At 42.9% G+C, this 14,091-nt stretch overlaps 1 protein-coding gene across 3 annotated transcripts in view; it reads left to right on the top strand.

The window, feature by feature from the left end:
- The first annotated feature begins 294 nt into the window (after nt 1-294).
- Nucleotides 295-14,091, top strand: part of B3GALT5 (beta-1,3-galactosyltransferase 5) — a 52,599-nt gene continuing 38,802 nt past the window's right edge. For all 3 annotated transcript variants that reach the window (XR_006335382.1, XM_043875223.1, XM_043875222.1), the window contains exon 1: nt 295-441. The gene's annotated coding sequence lies outside the window, so the exon portion shown is untranslated. The remainder of the gene's footprint in view (nt 442-14,091) is intronic.

Here is a 14,091-nt window from a genome sequence, read left to right as displayed (position 1 = left end):
TTGGACACGACTGAGCGACTAAACAACAACAACAAGAACAAGGGGAATTTGAGCAAACTCCGCCGCCGAGAATGTCCGGTGCTGCGCGAAAGATGCTCTTCCGCTGGGGGGCCACCAAAGCGGAACAGAGCAGATGGTGCCTGCCGCCTCCCTTGGCGCTGGGCGTTGGGGTCCAGTTACCTCCCGGAGCCCCGCGTGGGGCGCTGCTGGGACTCGGGGGGCCCAGCCACCCCCGGCAGCAGCGCCCCGAGACCCCGCCCGCCCGCCGGCTCCTCACCTATCAGATTTCCCGTGCGCACCGCGCGCCGCTCCTCCCACCTCCTAAAGGCCAGCGCGGGGGACCGCCGCGCTCCGTCAGGACCCGGCTACTCCAGGGACGGCGCAATGCGGCTCTGAGCTCGGGCAGCGGCACGGCTCCGCGCAGGCGGTGCGGGGCGCACGGTGAGGCCCGGCGGCGCGGCGCGTGGCGCGGGCGGTGCGGGGGCGCGAGAGGTGAGGCCCCGCGGGACCCGGAGGCCGGGGGCGCGGGCCCGGTGCGCTTCTGAGGATCGCCTAGCCTCCTGCGGGCTTGACTTCTCTCTTTCTGCTTTGTGAATTAGGGAAATGGTTACAAGACCAGATTTGACCAAACTTGGTCTGTAACCGTGCACTCATTTAAAAATTTTACCTTTGTTGTTGTTGTTGTTTTGTTGTTGAGAAGTTCTAACCTTTTAGCAGATTTCTGTTATACAACATAGTGTTATCAACTGTCTTCATCCCCGGTAGCCCAGACGGTAGTCTGCCTGCAATGTAGGAGACTCAGGTTCGATCCCTGGGTCCGGAAGATCCCCTGGAGAAGGAAATGGCAACCTACTCCAGTATTCTTGCCAGGAGAATTCCACGACAGAGGAACCTGGGGTGCTACAGTCCATGGGGTCGCTGTAGTCACCTTGACATAAACATTAGGTTGTCAGAAGCACTAGTTCTTTCACCACTCTAGCTCCAGGCAACCATTCTACTGTTTCTATGATTTCCACTTTGTTTTTTTAAAAATTAAGATTCCACATATAAGTGATACCAGGTAATATTGGCAACGCTTGTCTTTCTGTGGCTTACTTCACTTAGCATAATGCCCTCTTGGGTCATCCATGGTGTTACAGAGGGCAGAATTTTTCCCTCTCCTTTTAAGGCTGAACGCATGGAATGTCTGTATATCTTTATCTATATCCATATAAATACATACATATAGCATTTCCTTTATCTGTTTGCCTGTCCACACTAAGACTGTGTCTGTACCTTGGCTCTTGTGAATAATGCAGCAGTGAGCATGGGAGTACAGTTAGCTCTTTGAGATGATGTTTTCGTTTCCTTTAGGTTTTATACTCAGAGACGGAATTGCTGGATCCTATGGTAGTTCTGATTTTTTAAGGAACCTCCATACTGTTTTCCACAGTGGCTGCACCAGTTTGCATTTCCATGAACAGTACACGTGTTCTGTTACTTTTTTCTCCACCTGCTGGGGGACGTTGTTCTCTCTTGTTCTTTTGATAATAAGCATCCTAACAGGTGTGAGGTGATGTCTCACTGTGGTTTTGATTTACATTCCCCTGATGATTACAGTTTTTGAGCACATTTTCACGTACCTGTTGGCCATAAGTATGTCTTCTTGGGAAGAAAGATTCCTTGCCTTTTGCCCATGTTTAAATTGGATGCTTTGTTTATTTCTTGTTATTGATAACTGGAGGAGGAAATGGCAACCCACTCCAGTATTCTTGCCTGCAGAGTTCCATGGACAGAGGAGCCTGGTGGGCTACAGTGCATGGGGTTGCAAAGAGTCGGATTCGACTGAGCGACTGAGCGTGCATGCATGCTATTGATAACAATGTATTGATTTCTGAAGTGTTATCTCTACTCATTACACGCCCAGGAAGTTGGGTTACTGACTGGACACAGTGCAAGCAGAAGACTAGGGAATTAACACTGGATAGAAAGTCTCACAGTTAAAATGAATAAGCCAATCTAAGAAGAAAAAAAAATCAATTCCTTAGCACTGGGCCCAGACAGCTCCTGCAGAGTGTGGGCATTGTGGGGGTGCTGACAGGCAGGCGATGTGGTGAAAAGAGTGAAAAGACGTCTTTTCACTGAGTGCCTGTAGGGTTTTGATTTTGAGTCTCTTTAGCTCATTCCTAAATGCCTTACAATTTTATAATCAACATTTTAGTAATATCTCTGCTAGTCATGTGTGTGTGTGTGTGTTATGCATGGTAAACATTGCGCCTAACTTTTTAAAGAATCCTATTTCTGTTTCACTTTCTTTGTTTGTTTTGGTATCTGACATGTTGGGGATAAATACAGCTTCCAAAACCCTTTCCAAATCACCAGTAATCAGATACTATGAAGTTATTTTTCACTTTCTCTTTATATTAGCGTGACAAACTTAAAAAAAGTCTTTGTTATGTATTTGCCTTTTGTGAATAATTAGTAGTACCTCCCATCCCCTTGTCTCCCTCATTTACTGTTTCTGGCCCTGCATCTTGAGTTGGAGGAGTAGAATTTAATGAAGATAGGGATCTGGGGAAAGTGTCATATTCTAGTGAGCACTGGTGGTGGGGCACGGCTACTGTGTAGAGTGTCTTATAGACAGGAAATTCTTAGAGTCACATTTATCGTTAAATGCATGCTGGTTCTGACCATCCTTATATGTAACAGAATATTTCAGTTAAGTTACAGAGTATGGTAGATGGCCATCTTTTATGGCGTTTCCTCCTTTTTTTTTTTTTTAATAAACGGATGGGTTTTTATTTTTGTTTTTTAGCTAATTATCTATTTATTTTTGGCTCTGCTGGGTCTTTGTTTCTGCGGGTGGGCTTTCTCTAGTTGTGGCAGGGACTCCTCTTCTCTGTGGTGTGAAGGCTTCTCGTTGCTGTGGCTTCTCTTGTTTCAGAGCACGGACTCTAGGCACACAGCCTTCAGTAGTTGTAGCTCCCAGGCCCTAGAGCACAAGCTCAGTTGTTATGGCATACTGCCGTACAGGCTTACTTGGGGCATGTGGGATCTTCCCTGACCAGGGATCAAACCTGTGTCTCCTGTATTGACAGGTGACCACCCAGCCACCAGGGAAGCCCTGGTGTTTCTTCTTAAACAGCTACATGTAAGAGGCAAATTGTTTCCAAGGAGAGCATTTTGTATTTTCCTTTAAGTGAAATAAGTCAGACAAAGACAAACACTGTATGATCTTACTTATGTGTGGAATCTAAAACAAACAAACAAAAACCTCCCCCAAACTGAAAAACCAGAGATACAGAGAACAGATGGCAGTGATCAGAGGCTGCGAGAGTAGGGGGTGGAGGTGGGGTTGGGGGGCATTGCCCTAATGGTCCGGGAGCGAGCGATAAGAATGAAGACAGAACATGAAATCTGGTGCAGTGGGTCAGGGGACCTGCAGCCTCTATTGGACTGAGGCGCAGAGGCCACTCTGAGTCCAGCTTTTATCCCTAATTGCAGGCTACAAGACTTTCTTTGATCTTATCTTTCTCAAGACGCTACGCTGACATGGTCCAGATCTCCTTGTTTTTACCCGAGGCCATTCCCTTCCGGGCTAGTCTCAGGAACAGTCAGCAAGTGCGTAGGCAGTGTTCATGCCTGTTGCGGACCGGGTGTTCCAAGGTCCATGCTTTCATGATCCCAGTCATGATCCCTTCTGGGTCTGGCCTTGGGGTTTGTAACAAGGCAATTATTCTAAGAAAAGCATGAAAGATAATCATTAACACAGTTTCTTAGTATACACCATTTTTGCAGGTGCTATTTCGGTGGAATTTCTCGAGGTTGTGAAAGTACATTATTAGGAATTCCTACTACTGGGGTAGAGGGGTACAGAATGAGTGAAGATGCTCAAAAGTTACAAGGTTATAAGAGAAATACGTCCTGAGAATGTTATCAATACAAGGGAAAAATAAATCTCTCTCCCAAATCTTCCTTTTAAGGAATGGGTGCATAATCTATTAAGATCTCTTTTCTATGTCTTTTCATTTTTTCTCTCTTCTCAAGTCAGTTCATCTTAAGTTGTTCCTTTGTTAGGTAAAATTAAGCCCTGATATGTGCAAAGAGGATTTCAATATGAGGTCCATTGACATATAACTCCTACAAATGCAACTCGAGTATAAAGATATTTCACTAAATTGTTACCTTAAAAAATTGACAAGGACAATGCTGTCTTTGGAAAGAGTCTTCCACACATGGGCACCCTTTCTTCTGTAGGATTCCTCAGTAGATGTTTTGAATAAACAGTTCAGTTCAGTCACTCAGTCGTGTCCGACTGTTTGCGACCCCATGAACTGCAGTCTGCTAGGCCTCCCTGTCTATCACCAACTCCCAGAGTCCACCCAAACCCATGTCCATTGGGTCGATGATGCCATCCAACCATCTCATCCTCTGTTGTCCACTTCTCCTCCTGCCCTCAATCTTTCCCAGCATCACGGTCTTTTCCAATGAGTCAGCTCTTCGCATCAGGTGGCCAAAGTATTGGAGTTTCAGCTTCAACATCAGCCCTTCCAATGAACACCCAGGACTGATCTCCTTTAGGATGGACTGGTTGGAGCTCCTTGCAGTCCAAGGGACTCTCAAGAGTCTTCTCCAACACAAAGTTCAAAAGCATCAATTCTTCTGTGCTCAGCTTTCTTTATAGTCCAACTCTCACATCTCTACATGACTACTGGAAAAACCATAGCCTTAACTAAATGGACCTTTGTTGGTAAAGTAATGTCTCTGCTTTTTCATATGCTGTCTAAGTTGGCCATAACTTTCCTTCCAAGGAGTCAGCGTCTTTTAATTTCATGGCTGCAATCACCATCTGCAATGATTTTGGAGCCCAGACAAATAAAGTCAGCCACTGTTTCCACTGTTTCCCCATCTATTTCCCATGAAGTGATGGGACCAGATGCCATGATCTTAGTTTTCTGAATGTTGAGCTTTAAGCCAACTTTTTCACTCTCCTCTTTTGAATAAACAAGGATCACAATTTATGTCTGATTTTCTGAGAGGCTACATTTCTGTCCCAGGCTTCCTTGTGGGGGTGACAGGTTCATCCTTTCATGAACAGACCAGTGTGCAACCCTCCTTCCTCAGTCCTGCTTGCTCATCTGCAGGCAGTGGACAGGTGCAGACTCAGGTCAGTTCAGACCAATTCTGGAAGGGAGTCAGGGGCTCCGCTGCTGCCTACCTGGGCATGGACTTGGACTTGGACTTCAAGCCAGGCGCTGGTGTCCCAGGAGAGTCCTTTGTTTCTCAGGATGCTTGTCTATTTTGACCCGGCTTCCGATCAAATTTTCACTTGGTTCTCTGCCAGAAGGTAGATCCTTGTCGCGGATCTAGGTTCCAATGGCCTTGAAACTCGGCTTGACCCTGGTCAGCCTCTCTCCCCAGATGCCTGGGAGGCTGCCTAAGATGAACCTGGAGACTTTGAACTACCTCATTCCTACCCCTCTGAATATAACTGTCAGTACCAGTCAGGAGCGCACTGACTTTGTTGTGTAGAATCCTTGTTTTGGTCTACTGCCACCCCACCCCCGACTGGTGCTTTTGGGTGATGCCTGGTGTGTTACCTCCTGTGGTGCTCTGTTGACCTCCTCTGTGACTGCTCCCCACCTCCAGGAAAGCCCCCTGAATGGGTAGGGGCTTCTTTCAGCCTTCCTAGACTCTTCTCCTTTGCTCTTGGCCTGAGCTTGCTTCTGTGACTGGCCTCTTGTGGGTTTTGACAAGACCTCACTTATTAAGGAACTGAACCTGTGTCTGAAGAGGCAAGGGGAAGGGATGGGTAAGGTGGCTTCTAGACATTTTGACAACAAGTGTGACCTTCCTTGGGTGAAACAGATCACCAGCCCAGGTTGGATGCATGAGACAAGTGCTCCGGCCTGGTGCACTGGGAAGACCCAGAGGGATCAGGTAGAGAGGGAGGTGGGAGGGGGGATCGGGTTGGGGAATACATGTAAATCCATGACTGATTCATGTCAATGTATGACAAAAACCACTACAATATTGTAAAGTAATTAGCCTCCAACTAATAAAAATAAATGAAAAAAAAGAAAACCAAATTAGGAGATATGGGTATTGTGGAATGAGATGCACTTGAAAGAAGACATCAACCAGAATTTTTATAGCTGATTTTGAATGGTTTCTCATAGCCTCAGTAGAAGAAAGAGAGTAAGAAGTGGAGTGGGACAAAGCCAGGTAAAGGAAGCAGCTGGCCATTTATTCACACATTCGTGGAGGGAGAAAGGTTTTGAATGCTGGACCCAGGTGCCTGAGTTCACATCCCAGCTGCATCAGGTACTTGTTTAGTGATCTTGGGCAAGTTACTTCATTTCTTTCTGCTCACTTTCCTCAGTGGCTTCCCTGCTGGCTCAGACGGTAAAGATTCTGCCTGCAATGCAGGAGACCTGGGTTCCATCCCTGGGTTGGGAAGATCCCCTGGAGAAGGGAGTGGCTACCCGCTCCAGTATTCTTGCCTGGAGAATACCCTGGACAGAGTAGCCTGGCGAGCTACAGTCCATGGGGTCACAAAGAATCCGACACGCCTGAGCAACTAACACTTGCACTTTATTGAGATGGGAGATAATAATGGTATTTATTTCCTTGGGGGATGGTTATGAGATTAAATGGTTTCATAGTGTAAAGTTTTACAATAGTGCCATTATGTAATACGTGTTATAGAAGTTACAGCTGTTACTGTTATTTGCCTTTTATGGGCCAAGCCTTTAACCATGTTGTATACAATTGTTGAGGGTCAAGAATGAGAAATGAAAATAAAGTAACAAAGCTAGTTTTCTTTTATTAAGTTAAAAAAAAAAAAACACCTTGGTTTTAAAAGCAATCCCTAACCCATTATACAGAGTGAAGTAAGCCAGAAAGATAAAGAACATTACAGCATACTAACACATATATATGGAATTTAGAAAGATGGTAACGACAACCCTATATGCAAAACAGAAAAAGAGACACAGATGTACAGAACAGACTTTTGAACTCTGTGGGAGAAGGTGAGGGTGGGATTTTGCGAAAGAACAGCATGTATATTATCTATGGTGAAACAGATCACCAGCCCAGGTGGGATGCATGAGACAAGTGCTCGAACCTGGTGCACTGGGAAGACCCAGAGGGATCGGGTGGAGAGGGAGGTGGGAAGGGGGATCGGGATGGGGAATACGTGTAAATCTATTGCTGATTCATGTCAATGTATGACACAACCCACTGAAAAAATAAATTTAAAAAAAAAAAAAAATAAAAGCAATTGTCCCCCAAAGGTGCCCAAACTATTTTGAGCAGTGGTAGAAATTGCTGGAATAAAATAACTGATGTCAGGGCTGTAGTATTTAATTTGATGTCTCAGTTTTTGTCTCTAAACCCTTTAATTTAACTTCTGACTCTCTGTAATTATTTCAAGCCATTCCTGGGCATTACTATTTAAGTTTTCAACTCTGTCTATGCTATTTCTCACCACTTCTAATTTATTTATGAGTTTTGTAGAGGTGTTTTGCTCTCAGGATGTTTCCTGAATTCTGTAGTTTCCCTTTGTAATCTCCTTTCTCTGCCTTGTCCTCTCATGTTTTCTTTCTTGTTTTGCTGATTTTATGTTCTTAATTTTTCATAGTGGATCATTTATTGGAAGAACTTTTTTCTTTTTGTAGCTTAGAGTGTGGTCAACACTTTTAAAGCTTGAAGTGAGTGGTAGGACAGAGATAGCTTAATTTTTTAAAATGTTTTGGCCACACCTTGAGTCATACAGGGTCTTAGTTCCTTGACCAGGGATTGAACCCATGCCCCCTGCATTGAGAGTGCAGAGCCTTAACCACTGGACCAGGGATGTTCCACAGACAGCTTTAAAAGAGTTGAAAAGTACTAATCATTCCAGTTTCTAATGAAATATTCCAAATCAGGCTTAAGGCAAAAAATGCTTGATCTAGAGATGGAATCAAAGGTGGAGAAATAGCCACCCAGAGGCACTTCTCTTGTGTTGGCTATCACCAGGACCTGTGTGAGAACTTCTCACCCATTTCTGGGAGGATATTTCCTTCCAGGCTGGCTTCTGCACTTGGTTTTCCTTCTTTACTTTTGTCATAGTGGTGTGTATTTGCTCTGCCATTTCTTTTTATGTCAAGTATATTTAAGAAGGGCAGGTTCAGCTGTCCTTGTCACTTGTCCTTGATGGCTTCTGTCCTTGTGTGAGAAGTGTTTTCTTGTCTGAGCTTCAGTTTGCATCCTGGACATCATGCTTTATCTGCTTTTCTGTTGCCTAAGGAGATGAAGGAGGAGAAGGTCTAGCTGGTTGTTGTTGTTGAGGCATAAGTCGTGTCCGACTCTTTGCGACCCCATGGACTGAATCACGCCAGGCTTCCCTGTCCTTCACTGCCTCCCAGGGTTTGCTCAAGTTCATGTCCATTGAGTTGGTGATGTTACTAACCATCTCATCCTCTGCCATTCTCTTCTCCTTTGACCTTCAGTCTTTCCCAACTTAGGAGTTTTTCCTAGTGAGTTGACTCTTCACATTAGGCGACCAAAGTGTTGGAGCTTCAGCTTCAGCTTCAGTCCCTCCAATGAATATTCAGTGTTGATTCTTTAGGATTGACCAGTTTGATCTTGCAGTCCAAGGGACTCTCAAGAGTCTTCTCCAGTACCATAATCCAAAAGCATCAGTTCCTTGGCACTCAGCCTTCTTTATGGTCCAACTCTCACATCCATACATGACTACTGGAAAAACTATAGCTTTGACTATATGAACCTTTGTCAGCAAGTGATGTCTTTGCTTTTTAATATGCCGTCTCGGTTTGTCATGCCTTTCTTTCCAAGAAGCAGGCATCGTCTAATTTCATGGTTACAGTCACCATCTGCAGTGATTTTGGAGCCCAAGAAAAGAAAATCTGTCACTGCTTTTACTTTTTCCCTTTATATCTGCCATGAAGTGATGGGACCGGATTCTACGAGCTTAGTTATTTTTTAATGGTGTAGCTGGAGTTGTGACTAATCATGATGTTATGATTGGTGGATTTAGTATCTGTTTTTCCTGTCATTTTATTCAAAGTTTCTTGGAAAGTTCTTGGAAATTCACAATATGACAACAGCATTCTTGTATGTTTGTGTCTCCTTTTGCACACAGGTGTGTTCCCTTTAGAGTACATTTCTAGCAAAGAGTAAATGGATAAAAAGGCATGTTAACTCCATCTTTCTAAGGTGGTTGTACTAATTTATGCCCCCACCGACTCAGTGTACAGTTTCTGTTTCTCTGTAGCCTCCTCATTGCTTAGAATTATTGGACTTTTATGAACATATGAGATACATGTATCTTTGAATTATAGTTTAGTCTAGATATATGCCCAGGAGTGGAATTGCTGAATCATGGACTTTAAAATTTTTGTTAATTTGATGGGTGTGAAATAGTATAGTTTTTTTTATGCTGATTTAAAAACATTATTTTTAATTGAAGGATACTTGCTTTACAGTATTGTGTTGGTTTCTGCCATCTGTCCACTTGAATCAGCCATAGGTATACGTATGTCCCCTCCCTCTTGAACTTCCCTCCCACTTCCTACCCCTGTAGGTTGTGACAGAGCCTAGGTTTGAGTTCCCTGAGCATGCAGCAAATTCCCACTGGCTATCTAAATAACATCTCTGTTTTAATGTGCATTTGCCTGATTCTAGTAGAGCATCTTTTCATATATATATGTGTGTGTGTATATATATATATATGTAATAATAAAAATGTGTATGTATACATATATATGTAATGACTCGTCTATGAATGGTCTGTTTATGTCTTTTGCTCATTTTTCATGTGGGAGTATCTTTTTGATCTAAAGAAGTCTTTTTCACACATTCTAGATCCTTCATGTCAGTAATATACATTGTAAATATCTACTACTAGCCTATGGCTTATATTTTTTCATTTTTAATTTGCTAATTTTCATTTATGGTTTGTGCTTTTTTTTTTTCTGTCTTAAAATTTTCCCCACTTTTTACCAATAGCCTTGTATATTTTCTTCTAATCATCTTTACTTCTTGCTTTTCATGTTCAGATTTTTAATTCTTCTTGAATTACTTTTGCTGTTGTCGACTTAAAAAAGATACACTACGTAAGAGCTGGGGGTTAAGTTTTATTTGGGGGCAGAAATGAGGACTGCAGCCTGGGAGACAGCCCCTCAGAGAGCTGAGAAACTGCTCCAAAAAGGTAGTGGTGGAAGGTCAGTATACGTGATTTTGGTGAAGGGGAAATTCGATGCATTAAAGCACTTATCTTACAAAAGGTTTTCTGTTAGTCTTGAGTAGCTGATGTCACCATGAAGGGATTTAGTGCTTTTCTAGATATGAGGAGGTACAGGGATTGGGGCCATGAAATCAGGTCCTGAAAATATCTATCTAAAAAGCTGTTCCACCAGTTTTCCTGGAGCACAAAGTGCCTCGTTCTCCACCCTGAACTCCCTTCAGGACCTATTGAAGGCCAACAGCTGCAGCAGCGTGGATTCAGTCTCTTCAGAGGCAGATGGCAAATGCCCTTGGCGAGTGGCAATTTGTAGTTGACAGTATGTTGTGAGCTAGGGTTTCAAATTTAAGTTTTCCATTTGAATTATCACTAGCCCCAGATCATTCATTCAGTAGTCAAGTCCTTTCCTTGGTGATTTGTGATACCATTTCTCTGTGTATGCATGTAGATTTCCAGGCTGTCTCTTCTCTTATTGGTTATTTTGATCTGCTCAGGCTGCCATAGCAAAAATGCCATAGACTGGGTGCCTTAAACAACAGAAATGTATTTTCTCACAGTTCTGGAGGCTGGAAGTGGGATATCATGGTGTCAGCAGAGTTGGGTTCTCATAAGAACCCTCTTCCTAGCTTTCAGATGGCAGACTTGTGGCTGTGTCCTCACAAGAGAGTGAGATCTTGCCCTTCCTCTTCTCAAAAGATTATCCTGTTGCATTAGAATCCCACCCTATGACCTCATTTATTCTTAATGACCTTCTAAAAGCCCCAGTCAAATTGGGGTTAGAGCTGTTTGTGGGAGGAAACAGTTGGGTCTGTTTTTGTTGTTTAGTCGCTCAGTCGTGTCTGACTCTTTGTGACTCCATGGACTGTAGCACCCCAGGTTTTCCTGTCCTTCACTATCTCCTGGAATTTGCTCACACTCACATCCATCGAGTAGGTGATGCCATCCAACTATCTCATTTTTTGTCACCCCCTTCTCCTCCTGCCCTCAATGTTTCCCAGCATCAGGGTCTTTTCAGTGAAGCATTTTAACCATATATAATTTAAAGTTTTTCAGCATTTTTTGTCAATTTCTCTATCATGACGAGGACCTTAGCACACTTTAATTATCAAACAACTGCTCTCCTTTATTTTTCAACTGTTTCTAGAGTTTGGTTATAACTTTGCAGACATGAAAAATTAGTTCTTTACAAGGATATAAATTAATTAAATTTAATCACATATTTGGTCCATTTCTGTGCCATTTTTGTGTCCCATATTGATAAAGGTGAAAGAGGAGAGTGAAAAAGCTGGCTTAAAACTCAACATTCAAGAAGGATGCGGGAGGGGGGATCAGGATGGGGAACACATGTAAATCCATGGCTGATTCTTGTCAATGTATGGCAAAAACTGCTACAATATTGTAAAGCAATTAGCCTCCAACTAATACAAATAAATGGAAAAAAAGAAAAAAAAAACCTTGACAAAAATAAAATGATTTAAACTTTCAATGTACCTGATTTGAAAAAATATGAAACTGGGTTATTCAGTATTGACAAATTCTCGACATAACTAAGGTATACTTTTTAAATGAAAGAGGAGGAGTGAAGAGGAACTAAAAAGCCTCTTGATGAAAGTGAAAGAGGAGAGTGAAAAAGTTGGCTTAAAGCTCAACATTCAGAAAACTAAGATCATGGCATCTGGTCCCATCACCTCATGGGAAATAGATGGGGAGACAGTGGAAACAGTGTCAGACTTTATTTTTTTGGACTCCAAAATCACTGCGGATGGTGACTGCAGCCATGAAATTAAAAGACGCTTACTCCTTGGAAGGAAAGTTATGACCAACCTAGATAGCATATTGAAAAGCAGAGACATTACTTTGGCAACAAAGGTCCGTCTGGTCAAGGCTATGGTTTTTCCAGTGGTCATGTATGGATGTGAGATTTGGACTGTGAAGAAAGCTGAGTGCCGAAAAATTGATGCTTTTGAACTGTGGTGTTGGAGAAGACTCTTGAGAGTCCCTTGGACTTCAAGGAGCTCCAACCAGTCCATCCTGAAGGAGATAAGTCCTCAGTGTTCATTGGAAGGACTGATGCTGAAGCTGAAACTTCAATACTTTGGCCACCTCATGTGAAGAGTTGACTCATTGGAAAAGACCCTGATGCTGGGAGGGATTGGGGGCAGGAGGAGAAGAGGACAACAGAGGGTGAGATGGCTGGATGTCATCACCGACTCGATGGGCATGAGTTTGAGTAAACTCTGGGATTTTGTGATGGACAGGGAGGCCTGGCGTGCTGCGATTCATGGGGTCGCAAAGAGTCGGACACGACTGAGTGAACTGAACTGAAGATATTTTTACTGTCATGAACTTTACTTTGGGGAAAGATACTGACTGGCACTTTATTTATTTTCTGCTTTTCTCTCTCCATCATAGTTCCCCATCACTTATTATTTATTGCTGTCCTAGTTTGTCCTGTTCTCAGAGTTGACCCAACAGATCCATTCCTTCTCTTCCCTTCCCACATCCCTTGTTTGGACTCTTGTCTTTTTAACCGTTGGTTCCTTGGATGGAGAGTTTTACTTAAGCCAGCTGTCTCATGTTGCTTTCTTTTTCTTCCTAAGGATTGTCATATGCTTTCTGATTTTAGCCACAATTCCTCCACTGAATTTGCATATGGGAAGTCCAGGAGCTTCTGACTCCACATTTTTTTTTTTTTGTAGGATTGACACTAATGATGATTTCTTCCTTCTTGAGCCTCCTTTGGTCCCTGGGACACTTCTCTGTGAAGGGAGTGAGCAGTGGGGTTTAGAACTATGGGCCTTTGCCTGGGTGCAGGTGCCAGCTTTGATCATGAACTCGCTCTCGGACCCAGGCTGGTGACTTCATTCTGTGGAATTCCCCTCAGTGAAGGAGATCATTAACACCCACCTTGGAGATGTGTGATGAGCACAGAATGAATATCACATGAAACCTGCTTTGACACAGTAGTTCACACACAGGAAGTGGTAAGTTTTAGCCACTACTGGGACATTTCAGTTGGTCCCAGTATCCTTTATCAGGGGCTCTGTATCCTTGACTTTAACCAACTGTGGATAGAAAATATTCAGGAAGAGAAAATATGAAAAGTATCTAAAAGCAAATCTTGAAGTTGCCTTGTACCTGCCAGTGTTGATGTAGCACTTGGATTGTATTAGAGATGTATCATTTCTAGATGATTTAAAGTATACAGGAGGATGTACATAGATTATGTGTAAATACTTTGCCATTTTATAAGAGACTTGAGCTTCCTTGAATTTTGGTGTCCTCAGGGGTGCTAGACCCAGCCTCCCGTAGACATGGAGGGGTGAATGTAATTGATTTTCCCCTTGTGTGTCCAGTTAATCCCTTTTCACCTCCGTTTGTTCCCCTCCTGACTCTTGTTTACTAACTTCTGTTCTTTGCTTCTCATTGTTCTTTTCCTAGACATTGTCTAGCTCTTGTCATTTCAATGTCCACCTTTATGCAGGCAGATTCTCACCAGGTCACCTCTCTACCTTTTAAAAGGAGACTTCTTGTAGCATGAAACTGCTGTATAGATGTATTTTGGGGAGGACATTTTGATCCTTGTCAAAACACTCCATGTCAGCTGCCCCCTCACCATCTCATACACAGCCATGTCAGTTCCACTTAAAGCCTGAACAAATTTGATCTTTCACTTATTTCCATAAATTGCATTTATTTTATTTTATTTTTTTTTTTTGCTTTCTCTGTCTGTGAGTCTATTTCCATTTTTTTTTTTTTAATTTTATTTCAACTACAGAGGGCAGGTCTTTATTCCCAATCCATTTTTTTTATTTTTGAGATTTTTTTGATGTAGGCCTTTCTTTATAAAGCCTTTGTTGAAT

This window comes from Cervus elaphus, chromosome 19 (assembly GCF_910594005.1).
Source record: "Cervus elaphus chromosome 19, mCerEla1.1, whole genome shotgun sequence".
Taxonomy (NCBI): domain Eukaryota; kingdom Metazoa; phylum Chordata; class Mammalia; order Artiodactyla; family Cervidae; genus Cervus; species Cervus elaphus.
This window is presented reverse-complemented; position numbering and strand designations above follow the sequence as displayed.